Source organism: Pituophis catenifer, unplaced genomic scaffold, assembly GCF_029215685.1.
Source record: "Pituophis catenifer annectens isolate HBS135680 unplaced genomic scaffold, rPitCat1.0.hap2 SCAF_1, whole genome shotgun sequence".
Lineage (NCBI taxonomy): Eukaryota > Metazoa > Chordata > Lepidosauria > Squamata > Colubridae > Pituophis > Pituophis catenifer.
This window is the reverse complement of record NW_027256881.1, coordinates 140,805,248-140,818,712: the sequence shown is the minus strand read 5'-3', so window position 1 is coordinate 140,818,712 and position 13,465 is coordinate 140,805,248.

The following is a 13,465-nucleotide window of genomic DNA, read 5'->3' as shown; positions in this document are numbered from 1 at the left end:
TTAAATGTATTAAGGGTTTAGATAGACTTGAATTAAAATTTTGAAGTTAATTAAAAATTCTTCTCATGGGATACTTTCTATGTTTACATTTAAATAACTGACGAAGTAACTTTGAAAGTTCATCACTAGAGGGCACCAGAAGAAAATGAATGCATCAATGGATCGACAGAGATTTATCTATGGTTTTGAGGCACAAAATATAATTAGAAAGTTATATGCCATAATAGATAAACTGGATGATGTTATGGAAGAGAAACAAAATTTTACCAAATAAAGCTGAAATAGATCTAAATGTGAATTTAAAAATAAATAAGCAGATAGAAAAAGATGATACATGAAAAGATGAACTGTTGGATATACAAGTCAAATTGGCTGATGTTTTAACAATTTAAAGGGATATGCAAATATACAAATTCTAAACCAGAAGATTGATGAGAATAACTTTCTATTTGCAAAGAGATTTGATAAAGCTTTTAATGATTTGGGGAAAAGAGACCATGAAAATAGGAAAAGTGACATGGATAACCTCTCCATACTGGATCGACAAAAGGGGCTTCTGAAAGTTGCCAAAGATTTTGTGAGAGAAAACAAAAAGAGCATAAAAAGAAAAGTTTGGATACTATCTGAGGAGACTAGATTGTCCTGAGAAAGGGGGAAAATACAGAATTAGTTCACTTGATCAAGATTAAAATAGATGGATTGCCATTTCTGGCAATGCATAATGGCTATATGTGGACTTGACCTAGATCCGTGATGGCGAAGCTATGGCACACGTGCCAGAAGTGGCATGCAGAGCCATCTCTCCAGGCATGCCAGCTGTCGCCTGTTGCTCTTCTGGGTTCTGGCGTGCACATGTGCACCGACCAGATGGTCTTTGCATGTGCATCTGTGCCAGAAACCGGAAGACCAGATGACCAGCACACATGTGCACGCCGGAAACCGCAAGCTCAGTTTCCCAGTACGCATATGTGTGCCGGGGAACTGCTCTTCCAGTTTGTACATGTGCACCGGGGAGCTGCTCTTCCAGTATCCGGCGCTCCCCCATGTGCGCTGCGTGCTCCCGTTTTGGCACTCAGTGCTGAAAAGTTCACCAATACTGACCTAGATGATGAAGTTTAAAAGGTTTTGTTTATTTAAAGAAATGAGTTGGGGGGAATTTGTTGATTGTAAAAGGTAAGGTTCAAAGTAGGTTTATTAAATAGAATTTGCAATTGTTATGTTCTTAACCCTTAATGGACTTTTGCTGATCAAGATAGAGTGATGAGCTTTTCAATATTTGTTCATAGAGAATGGGGTGTGATATAGAGATAGGATGAAGAGATAGTTGGGTATGTTTTAAGAAATGGTGATAAGCTGTTAATGGTAAATATGTTTGCTGGGGTCGAAAGGGTTTTTTTCTTTTTTCTTTCCCTTTTTCTTTTTTCCTTTATCATTTTGCACTTTTATTTTTTTGTAATTTGCATTAGTTTATCTCTATAATGTCTTGTGATTAAACATTGTGATTAAAAAAATCCATTATGGTTCCTCCACAGAGCAAGGGGCCAGACTCAAGCGACGAGCTAAACCCTTTCAGCTTTGTAATACTACATTCTTTTATGATGCAATTACACAAAACATATTACTGTGTTGAAGTGGGCGCTATATAGGTGGTCTCCAACTTACAACCGTTCATTTAATCACCATTTGAAGTTTGTTTATTCATGTCAGAAGTATCACAATTAAAATAAGACATACTATATGGCATAAAATTTAAAATATAAAGTACTCAAGTATACACTGATCGGGACACAAAGGCAGGTTGCTACCGGGTTGCTACCGGTTCGCCCTGGATTGGGCAAACCGGTAGTGGCGGTAGTGGTGGCGGCGGGAGGCTCCGCCCACCCACCCGGACGCTTCTGCGCATGCACAGAAGCTTTGCACGTGTGTGTGAGTGCGCACACATGAGCACACCGGTAGCAAACTAAATTGAAACCTACTACAGCACAAAGGGCAGTATAAGTATGTGTTGTTGTCTGCATGACACCGCAATTGCGAAGAACAGAAGCCACCAGATAGCCCCATTTGTTCAGAGTGTCTCTGACTTTTAGTTGTACTTATGCATAGGCTATGCAATAATTTCCATACTTCCCAGCTTTCGTCAGACCAAAGGTGCCAGCTCCTCTGCTGGCTCCATCCAGAGTTGCTTCTTTGTAGCTTTCCATAGGTCCACTCTACTTTCAAATTCTTCAGATCTTCTGTCGATTTAAGGAAGCTTTTCCTGGATTTTAGTCTATGCTGAGATGATTGTAGGCCACAGAGAGGGTGTTGTCTAGATAGTGATGATTTGAGTTTCTCTGTGTATGCTGCTGTTTCTCTGCAAACAGCAGGCGGGGTGATGCTGGTTAGGTGGAAGATCTATCTAGAGGGGTAGCTTTAACTCATCCAGTAATAATTCTGCTAGCTTCATTCAGAGTAACAACTATTTTCTCAGCATGTGCTGATTTATACCAGATTAGGCAGGCATATTCGCCTGCTGAGTAGCAAAGAGCTAGAGCTTTTGTCTTAAAGACCCTTGGATTAAGCATCCCAGGTTGTTGTTGTTAATTGTGAAGTTGTGTCTGACCCATCGCGACACCATGGACAACGTTCCTCCAGGCCTTCCTGTCCTCTACCATTCTCTAGAGTCCATTTAAGCCCATACCGACTGCATCAGTGACTCCATCCAGCCACCTCATTCTCTGTCGTCCCCTTCTTCTTTTGCCCTCAGTCTTTCCCAGCATTAGGCATCCCAGGTAGAGCTCACTAATTTCCTGAGGATGTTATTTCATCCACTGACCTTCAGTTTAGTGTTGGTACTGTGCTGCTTATATGTTAGGGCCCCTGTGTAGAGTCTAGAGTGACCCTTAAATATTTAGGGCTGTGGCAATGCTCCAATAACATCCCTTTCCATATAATATGCAGCTTCCTAGCAGCTTGCTTATTGTGAAGATGGAAGGCACAGACCTGAGTTTTTGCTGGATTTGGTCTTAACTGGTTATCACAATAGTATCAATCCAGCTCTACCAGGACTTCAGTTCAACCTCTTCAAATGTTTTTTCCTGAATAGTCATTGCTCGATCATCAGCATGCTTGTACTGATAGTCCTTGACTTACAACAGTTCATTTAGTGGCTGTTCGAAGTTACAACCTCAGTGAAAAAAAGTTGTAGCCTCCCCAGGGTCATGTGATCAAAATTCAGACATTTGGCGATTGCCTCATATTTATGACAATTGCAGTGTCCCCAGGGGTCATGTGATCACCTTTTGCAAACTTCTGACAAGCAAAGTCAATGGGGAAACCAGATTCACTTAACAACCATGTTAGTATCTTAGCAACTGCAGTGATTCACTCAACAACCATGGCAAGAAATGTCATAAAATGGGGCAAAACTCCTTTAACAAATGTCTCATTTAGCAACAGAAATGTTGGGCTCAATTGTGGTCATAAACTGAGGACTACATGTAATTGTTAGTATCTTCAGGGACCAGCTGGCAAATTCTTTCAATCCAGAAGCATCCAAAGTGTAGTGAGATGCTGATTTCCACTGTTTGAAGTTACAGCGGCACTAAAAAAGATGAATTACAATCAATCCTTGCAAATGGTCATGCGATCAAAATTTGGGTGCTTGGCAACCAGAAATTCTGGTCCCAATTGTGGTTGTAAATCAAGGTTTTGCCACAGCTTCCAGATAAGTGTGAAATGAGTGATAGCTTATTTTGAAGCATCATGTTTGTGAAACTCCATCCTATGATACTTATCCAATTATTTGTTTTGGGCTTGCTGCCATTTGATTTAAAATGGCACATCAAGTCCTCTGTCAACACAATTGGAATTATGCTGTAAGAAAAATAAAAATAACGTGAAGTAAAATGAGGTTCTTACTGCATTGGGAATTCAATTATTGTTCACAATATGTCTTTGTTTAATAGCAGGAGCCTACTTTTAAGAAACACAAAATTCAAAATGATTCTCATTGGTGTTGGTAGGGTTATTTCAAACCCAAAACAAACTGGTTTGAATGCAGAACTCCTCACTTGGTATTTAAAATAGCTGTTTTGAGTGCATTCCAGACATTCTTCTAACTAAGCTAAACCAGCTAGCGGTACCTGAACACACTTGTAAATGGATCATAAGCTTCCTAATAGACAGGAAGCAGCAGGTGAAGCTAAGCAGAATCACATCAGATACCTGTACAATTAGCACAGGGGCCCCACAAGGCTGTGTGCTCTCTCCACTTCTCTTTTCTCTATACACCAATGACTGCATCTCAAACGATCCATCTGTTAAACTACTGAAGTTCACAGACGACACAACAGTGATCGGTCTCATTCGAGACAATAATGAATCCGCATACAGACGGGAGGTTGAACAACTAGCCTCGTGGTGCGACCAGAACAATCTGGAACTGAACACACTCAAAACCGTGGAAATGGTGGTGGACTTTAGGAGAAACCCTCCCATACTACCACCGCTTACAATACTAAACAACACAGAATAAAAAGTAGAGACCTTCAAATTTCTAGGTTCTACAATATCTCATGACCTAAAATGGACACCCAACATCAAAAAGGTCATCAAAAAAGCACAACAAAGAATGTTCTTTCTGCGCCAACTCAGAAAGCTCAAACTGCCCAAAGAGCTGCTGATAGAGTTCTACAGGGGAATTATTGAGTCTGTCATCTGCACTTCTATAACTGTCTGGTTTGGTTCCACAACCCAACAAGACAGACACAGACTTCAGAGGATAATTAGAACTGCAGAAAAAAACAATTACTACCAACCTGTCTTCTATTGAGGACTTGTATACTGCATGAGTCAAAAAGAGGGCTGTGAAAATATTTACAGACCCCTCGCATCCTGGACATAAACTATTTTAACTCCTACCCTCAAAACGATTCTATAGAGCACTGCACACTGCAACTAGACACAAGAACAGTTTTTTTCCTAAATGCCATCACTCTGCTAAACAAATAATTCCCTCAACTGTCAAACTAGTTACTAAGTCTGCATTACTATTAATCTTCTCATCGTTCCTATCACCCATCTCCTCCCACTTATGACTTTATGACTGTAACCTTGTTGCTGGTATCCTTAAGATTTATATTGACTGTTTCCCTATGACTATCATTAAGTGTTGTACCTTATGATTCTTGACGAGTGTATCTTTTCTTTTATGTACTCTGAGAGCGTATGCACCAAGACAAATTCCTTGTGTGTCCAATCACACTTGGCCAATAAAGAATTCTATTCTATTCTATTCTATTCTATTCTATTCTATTCTATTCTATTCTATTCTATTCTATTCTATTCTATTCTATTCTATTCTATTCATGGGCATTCCACTCTTGAAACAGAATGTTTTGAATTCCAATTGCTTCAAAAGACTATGCACACCATTATCTGTATTTTTATGCTGACAAATTGTAGAGTTTCACAACAATCACATGGAAGTAAATGAAGGTGCTAAAAAGAACATTGGGACCAATCCTCAATGCAAGAGGTCACAGACTGAAAGTGATTGATACCCCTCTGACTACATCATCATTTCACAAGTTAAATTGTGTACTTTACTTATTTCACAGATTTCAATACACACTATCTATACATTATAACAGGCAAAGGTTTACAGCCAATGCCTGTATTTTTAAAGAGTACCATGTTTTCCCGAAAATACGACCTACTCAGAAAGTAAATCCTAGCTTGATTTTTACACTTGAGCCCAATATAAGCCCTACCCCCCCAAAAAATAAGCCCTAATTAAAACCCCACCCACTCCAGGGTGCACAGGTAAAAATTAAGCTAGGGTGGGGATGGGTGGTGGTGGAGCTGCCCCACTACTTACCTTAGGATAGTTGCAGTCAGTCCATTTCTTTTGCAGCTCAATCCAGAGCTCTGTTATCGGCTGAAGAGGCCTTCAGGAAAGCCTTGCCAGCCTTGCCAGTTCCTGAAGGTCTCTGATAGTGAAAAAGAGCCTGGGGGCGACACACACAAGTGAGGCGAGTCAGTGGACGACATCCCCCCCTGAAAATAAGACCTGGTGCCTTTTTTGGTGGCAAAATATATATATATATATATAAGACAGGGTCTTATTTTTGGCGAAACATGGGTATTATTATTTTTCCTGCTGAGGGCCAAGCTACGATTTTTCCACTTTGGAGGATGAACAGGATTTTCTGTGGTTCATAGATAACACAATGCAGACAGATGTTTACAATACAGGTAATCCTCAACTTACAACAGTTCGCTTAGTGACCATTCAAAGTTACAATGGCACTGAAAAAGTTGTTTATGGCCATTTTTTTACACTTACGACCATTGCAGCATCCCCATGGTCACAGGATTTACATTTGGATGCTTGACAACTGATTCACATTTATGACTGTTGCAGTGTCCCAGAGTCATGGGATCACCTTCTCCAACCTTCTGACCAGCAAAGTCAATGGGGAAACCAGATTTACTTAACAACCATGCTACTAATTTAAGAACTACTATGGCAAGAAAAGTCATAAATTGGGGCAAGACTCACTTAACTAATTTTCTCATTTAACAACATAAATTTTGGGCTCAGTTGTGATTGTAAGTTGAGAACTACCCGTACATTCTTGAGAAAAGATTCTCATGAAGACTTCAAAGACAAATCCAAATTGTCTCCAAAAGGGGCTTCATTATATAGTGACTTAAGACTTACTAGCAGCAATTTAGGCCAGCTTACATACTAATTTCTGTGCCATAAATGTATGAAACGGACTTAGAGGAACTGCATAATTGCCTACATCATAAAGGTTTTCTTAATTAAGATTGTTAAATCTAAGTACCTTGTTTCCTTGTTTTGGTAGTAGAAAAAGATGAGAGCGATTTTATTCTTTATGGAATAGACTTTCCTTTAGGGTTTTCAAAGTATATAATTTTTTACTAATCATGGCATTGTGAAGTAAGGTCGTGAAAATATGTACTGCAAACATCTCCTTGAAATACAGGTCTCTGAAGTCAAACCTGTACCATACAAATAAATTCTCAAGACAAATCAGACCATATTACAGGATGTCGTACAAAATGAATGTTGCGAGGAAGAAGACACCTAAAATGTATTTTCAGTGTCCTCCCCTTTTTTTTTTAGTGATACACATTATATTTACTTCATTCTACAGCTTCTGAAACAGAAGGCCACTTGAGTGTTTTCTGGCAGACCTGGCCCAACAATAAGTTCCTGGATCTTTTCTTGGGATTGTTATTGGATTTTCCAAATTGTTTACTTTTGGGTGACTTCAACTCAGTAGAGGATTCTTCTTCCTTAATAGGAGTTTATGACCTTTATGGTGATGCATGGATTTGTCATAAGTAATTTAGTTCCAATAAATGAGGGGAGCGTATAGACTTGAACTGGCTTTTATTTTACAGCAGATGAAATGCGATCTGAAGGTAGAGGATATTAACTTTTATTTTTTGTCATAGTCAGTTTGTTTCCTCATCAGGTAATGGATCTTGGTAGCCTAGACCTCCTCAAGGACAGTGGATCGATTAGATTGGCCCCTGGTGTCTAACAAATCCAGATGACAATTTAGTAGGCAGTTCTGACTCGTATCTTGTTATTCTGTAGAATATGGAGGTGGTCAATGTGCTGGACTTAATTGCTCCACTGGGGGGGGGGCTCCGCTCTGCCCAGATCCCCTGGGATCTCTTGGTTTTCTAAGAAGTTGGAGAGAAATGAACCTGCTGAAAGAGCACCTGAAGCAAGAGTAATGAGGAAAAAAAAAGTAGATGCATCTAATTCATGCCTGAGATTATATGGTGGTGATACCAGTGACAAAGCATAAATTTTCTCCATGCACATTTTTGTCTTCAGATGCCCACCAGGTGGCATTATTTAAAGTAATCTGGACCTTTTAGGGAAAGAAAGGAGCATGGGGAAAATAAACCACCTACATTTTCTTTGGATGAATTTGCAATTTTTAAAAACACAAGAGTCACTTGTATGTCTCAGAATTGAACAACAGGTGGACAGAGTGAATTGTGGTAACTTAACGTTGACAGATAATAGTATGCAAAACCAATACAGAAATAGGGAATATGACTGAATGTTTCTGGAGACAAGAAATATTGTGATAGGGATAGGGGACATCTTTCCTTGGCAGCTTATGCACCATGTTCAGCCCTTAAAGGTCAGTATTAAATGAATCCCCCTTATACTCCAAAGGGAAGCAAGATAAAAGAGTCAGAGGAACAGCTGCTTCACTAGTGCTCTCCAGCTGCATTTACTCAGTGAGTTCCTTGGCTTTCCTTTTGCTGGGGACTCAGATTAGTTCAATGGATGAGTATTAAAGAAACTGCTACTTTGTCTGATTCTGGATCCAACTACTCAGGTGAAGTTAGCTGGCTCTTCCAGCCTATGAAACCCAAATCAGCAGAGCTGCTTCAAGAATTATATGGAAAACTGTGCTTCTAAAGTCCAAGAAGCCAATGCACCTCATGGATTTCATTCATTTGTGGAAAGCACACAAAATTGAGTTACTTGGGGTTATATTACATCTCCAGCTCAATGGTGTGCCCCGACAGGCTGTTTTCTGCATGAGATCACCCTGGTGGGGCTCAAGTCCAGTGGGGAGGGGAGGAGACAGCCTGACTTTAGGGAGGTTAAGGAAGTTTCTAGAAAAACCATAAGACCAATAAGGGAGAAAAAAGGCTCTCTGGATTTCTTTTGATTGAATTTCATTATGGATAGTGATGAGAAAAGTACATCAGGGCAGACCAAGAGCAAACTCAAGTTAGAGATTTTCCTTCTCATCAGCTAAGAGGTTTCTGCCCTACAATTACAATCTTATTAATTCAGATAATTGTATCTTGGGAGAAGAAAATATATATATATATAGGCAATGAAGGTTATTTCCAGATTCTTTTTGATTGACAAGGAAGTTTCTAGCATGAGCAGATGAATCACTGTCAAGCTGGTGCTAATTGCTCTGATTAACAAAAACAAGGGCTGTGGAAGAATTTATGGCTCTGAGAATGTCATCTTGGTAAATCTTCTATTAATTAACTAGGAGCCAGCATTTAATCGTACAAATGGGAAGAGGGGGGATGCTTGCACAAAGTTAGTTTGGAAAGGTTATCCTTGGGTCCCTTTTAATATAATCTCTAATTACTACAGTTGCCTAGGCAGAGGAGCACTGGAGGGTCTCCCAAAAGTATCTTCCTCAAATTGGAACAATTTTTTGTGACTAGACTTTGCTAGCTAAATTAGGGGTGCAACTGAGAAAAGAAGAAACAAATCATATAATACTCATTGGCTACATCTAGTATGTATATTAAGGTGCAGCTTAATTTTACAAGAATGGATCTAGAAATCCCCCTAGAGCCGTGATGGCAAACCTATGGGACGCGTGCCACAGCTGGCACACAGAGCCCTCTCTGCGGGCATGCCAGCCGTCACCCCAGCTCAGGTCTGTGCATACGCATGCGCCTCCTGCCAGCCAAGTGATTTTCGGGTCTCTGCCGTGCATGCATGGGGGGGGGGAGAACGGGGCGCATGCACAGGGGTGCAGGCGGCTTTCCAGGCCCAACACGGGGCATGGGGGGGCCTCGTGAAGGATCCCCATGCCGTTTTGGCTTCCAGGTTGGTGCAGGCTTTCCAGGCTCCAAACAGGGCACGGGGGGGGGCACACCAACTTGGAAGTCAAAATGGCACCGGGGGGGGCACATGCACAGAAGGGGCGGGGCGCATGCGCGGGGACGCATACACATGTGTGGGGACAGGGCACATGTGTGGGAGGTGCTCGCATTGCATTTTGGGGGTTCGGGCATGCACGCTTTCATTTGTGGTGCATTTGGCATCAAAAAAGGTTAACCATCACCGTCCTAGAGTAACTGAGCTATCTTAGAGTAGATTTGAGAAGATGGGGGGGGGTCTATTTTTTCTTTAAACAATTTAGCTGAGTAATTTTGACTGTAATAAGTGAAAACAAGACAACTTTATAAAGTATTAAGTTTATTTTTATCAATTATAGTTGATTAACACTTACACAGGTACTGAAGCTGATAAGATGAAACATAGCATCAGCATTGCATAGGGCAGTGATGGCTAATCTTTTCCGGACCGAGTGCCCAAAGCGTGCACCTGAACCACCAAAATGCAATGTGCATGTGCCCCGCCCTCCGCACATCCACGCCCCTCACCCCCCTGCACATGCACAGCAGAGACCCAAAGACCAGCTGGTTGGTGGGAGGTGCGCTCGCATGCATGGCGGTGCTGAACTGGGGCAGTGGCTTGCATGCCCAGAGAGAGGGTGCTGCGTGAGGTTCGCCATCACGGCTCTGTGACATATAATACATATTCATTCAGAGCAGGAAAATAATTTTCAGTTTCTAACCCGTCAGAGTAGAGGTAGAGATTGATGGGATCCATACCACCAACATAGGAGAAATGTCTGCCTGGACCTAAGGCCTCATCGCTTTCCCTTTAAAGGAAAAATGGGGGTGTGGGTAATGTAGTTCTTGAAAGTGATCCAATGAGGAAATGAATAGGAAGCCTAAAGTCTTCTCTTTTCCCAATCCATTGGATCAGCCACCAGCTGTTGTTAGGGTCATCTAAAAGCACAGTAAAGCAGAGGAAAGAAATTCTGAAGTTTGAGTGACAGGGTCTACAGTAGTTTTCTGGCTGGTGAGCAGCATCCTGATCAGGATAGGGACAGCTGAAGCAGATGGTTAACTCTAGTGTAAATTTACTCAAGATTAAGGGCATCTGCAACTGTAGCTGCCACATATGCTATGCTCAAATGCCTTTCAAAGGGAACTGCTGCTGGTATCTTATGACATTTGTGTTGTTGTACATTTGGAATCAATGCACTGTCTGCTTTTGCATGCTTTTTTCTGTAATAAACACAGCTGCTGAGAGTTTTCTGAACTTTGCAAATTGTGTATCATTCCACAGAACATTCCAAACCTCTGACAGTCAGGCCAAGGTTTTAAAAAGCTGGTCTTGAATTTCAAGACACTGCCTATGAAACTCCCATGGGCTTATCTGTTATAAATTCGAGATAACTTTTGAAGTGAATAGGGTATCTTTACTAGAATCGCTGTTGCAAAAATGCTAAAGTGAAAAGCACAAATAATCTATTTTGATTAAAAATTACTGATCCCCAAATCCCTTTAGTTTAATGACAAATAAGTAAATGGCTGCAGACTTTGAGCTAAACCAGTCCAAGTGTAAGTGATCCATTAACATTGGATCTTGTGCTTATTTTCTCCCCATTCCTCTCCCACTTCCCTTCAATGGTAAAATGTTCGGAAGAGTCTACTTCTGCACATGCCTGCTGAGACAATATCAGAGCCCCTCAAGTGGTTCCACCAAGATTTCAAGTAGATGCAGCTCCCTGGTTCTTCTCCAGAGTGTCTAGAGCAATTTAATAGCTTCCTGAAATATATCTCCAAAGCTTTCACAAAACCATAAACTGGAGAGCATAAAGGGTATATGGGCGACGATGCAAACTTGCACACAAGATTTTAATGACTTTTTTTTCCCTTTGAGAACAATATAAAAATGCTATAGAATTACTTTGGGAAAAGAAAAAAACAACAAAGTACAGGGAAAGGCAACAATTAAACTCATAATTCAAAATGAAACATATGTCACCCACTTGAATAAATCCTTGGTTTTCGGAACGAATGTAGTCATATAATTATATAATTATAGTTATATAATTCTTTTAATAATTTTAAATTTTGTATTGGTATGTGTTTTAGTTCTGGCTGTGCACCACCCTGAGTCCACTAGGAGAAGGGCGGGATATAAATTGAATAAAATAAAATAAATAAATAAATAAATAATATTATTGCAGAAAAAAAGAAAGCCAGTTTGGCACCAAGCTTGAAACCAGGAGATGAGTTCTAGTCCCACCTTAGGCATGAAAGCCAGCTGAGTGACTTTGGACCAATTTCTCTCAGCCTAACTGATAAAAAATAATAAAGCAGGATAAAAATGGTAGGACAGATCCCTTTGCTTTCCTGCTTTAATGCCAAGTGGACCTGCGGCTGCCCTCTCCTGGCTGTTTTTCCTTTTCAGAGTATTAAAAAATAAAACCAATGATTTGACTGAAGATTTAGGAAGCTGACTTTCTAGTTTGTTAGGATTGTGTGAAAGCAGATGATGTCTGATACCTATACAGTGGTACCTTGGTACTCAACTGCTTTTAAACTCATCAAATTTGGTACTTGGGGGTATTTTGAGGCAAAGAATTTGTTCCGATACTCATAGTTTATTTGGCACTCAATGCACACACTAGAACTTGTTGAGGCTTCTGCCTTGTCACTCACTACATTATTCCTTGTGGGGGAAAAACTGTCTGGTACTCATTGGTTTTGGTACTCATTGGGCCTCCCAGAACTAATCAACGATAAGTACCAAGATACTACTGTATTAGGAATGAAGAGATGGTTTGATTTATTCAGTCTTCTCAGCCTATTGTCCCCAGGGGACGCTGTAGATCCACATCAACTTTCTCTTTGCAGTTGGAAAAGTGCAGGAGCTGCAAAAAGATTAATATATATATATATATATATATATATATATATATATATATATATATATATATATATATATCTGCTATATATATATATATATATATATATATATATATATATATATATATATCTGCTATATATATATATATATATATATATATATATATATATATATATATATATATATATATATATATATATATATATATAAATCTGCTATAAACAGAGCCGGAAATATTTGCTAAGACATTGGTCTTCTGATAAGGAGCTCACAATTAAAACAAGTCCATGTTATAAAATGATCTGAATTTTTAAGCATAACCCCCACTTCCAATAACGTTTTAGTTTTTGCAGGAGTAGCAAGTTAAGCAATTCTGCCATATGAAAAAGATGTGGAAAAGAGAAACTTAAATCATAAATTCTGTTAGTAAGATACGCCCACCAGCAGAAAACGAAACCCACAATTTAAACTAGTGCTTCCCAGACTTTTTCCTTCATTACCCAAAACCGCTTTCAGTCTCAATTTAGATATCCTGTTTGTGATTGGGCTTTTATGTTGTTATCCAAAGGCGGGGGGAGAGATCTCCTTTACTGTAAAGGAGAAATTACCAAATTTTGGGTAATTTGCCCAGCTTTGGGAAGCTCTTGATTTGATTAAATCCATCAAATTGCATAATTTCCGGTAGCGGTTTTTGCAGCGTCACCAGATAAAGGCTGGCGTATCCACAATGGTAACAACTCCCAGATTGCAGCTGAGATTTAGTGGCCCTAAAACAGACAGATAAAAAACTGCACTTGCATTCCCCCGCGCAAGCCAAAGCAACGGCTTTTATTTCCAGGGAACCTACAAAGATGCTCATCACGCAGAGACAACGAAGTAGATCATTACAGCCACGTCCCAGGATTAGCGCCCCCTTTCGCGAGGGGTGGAAGC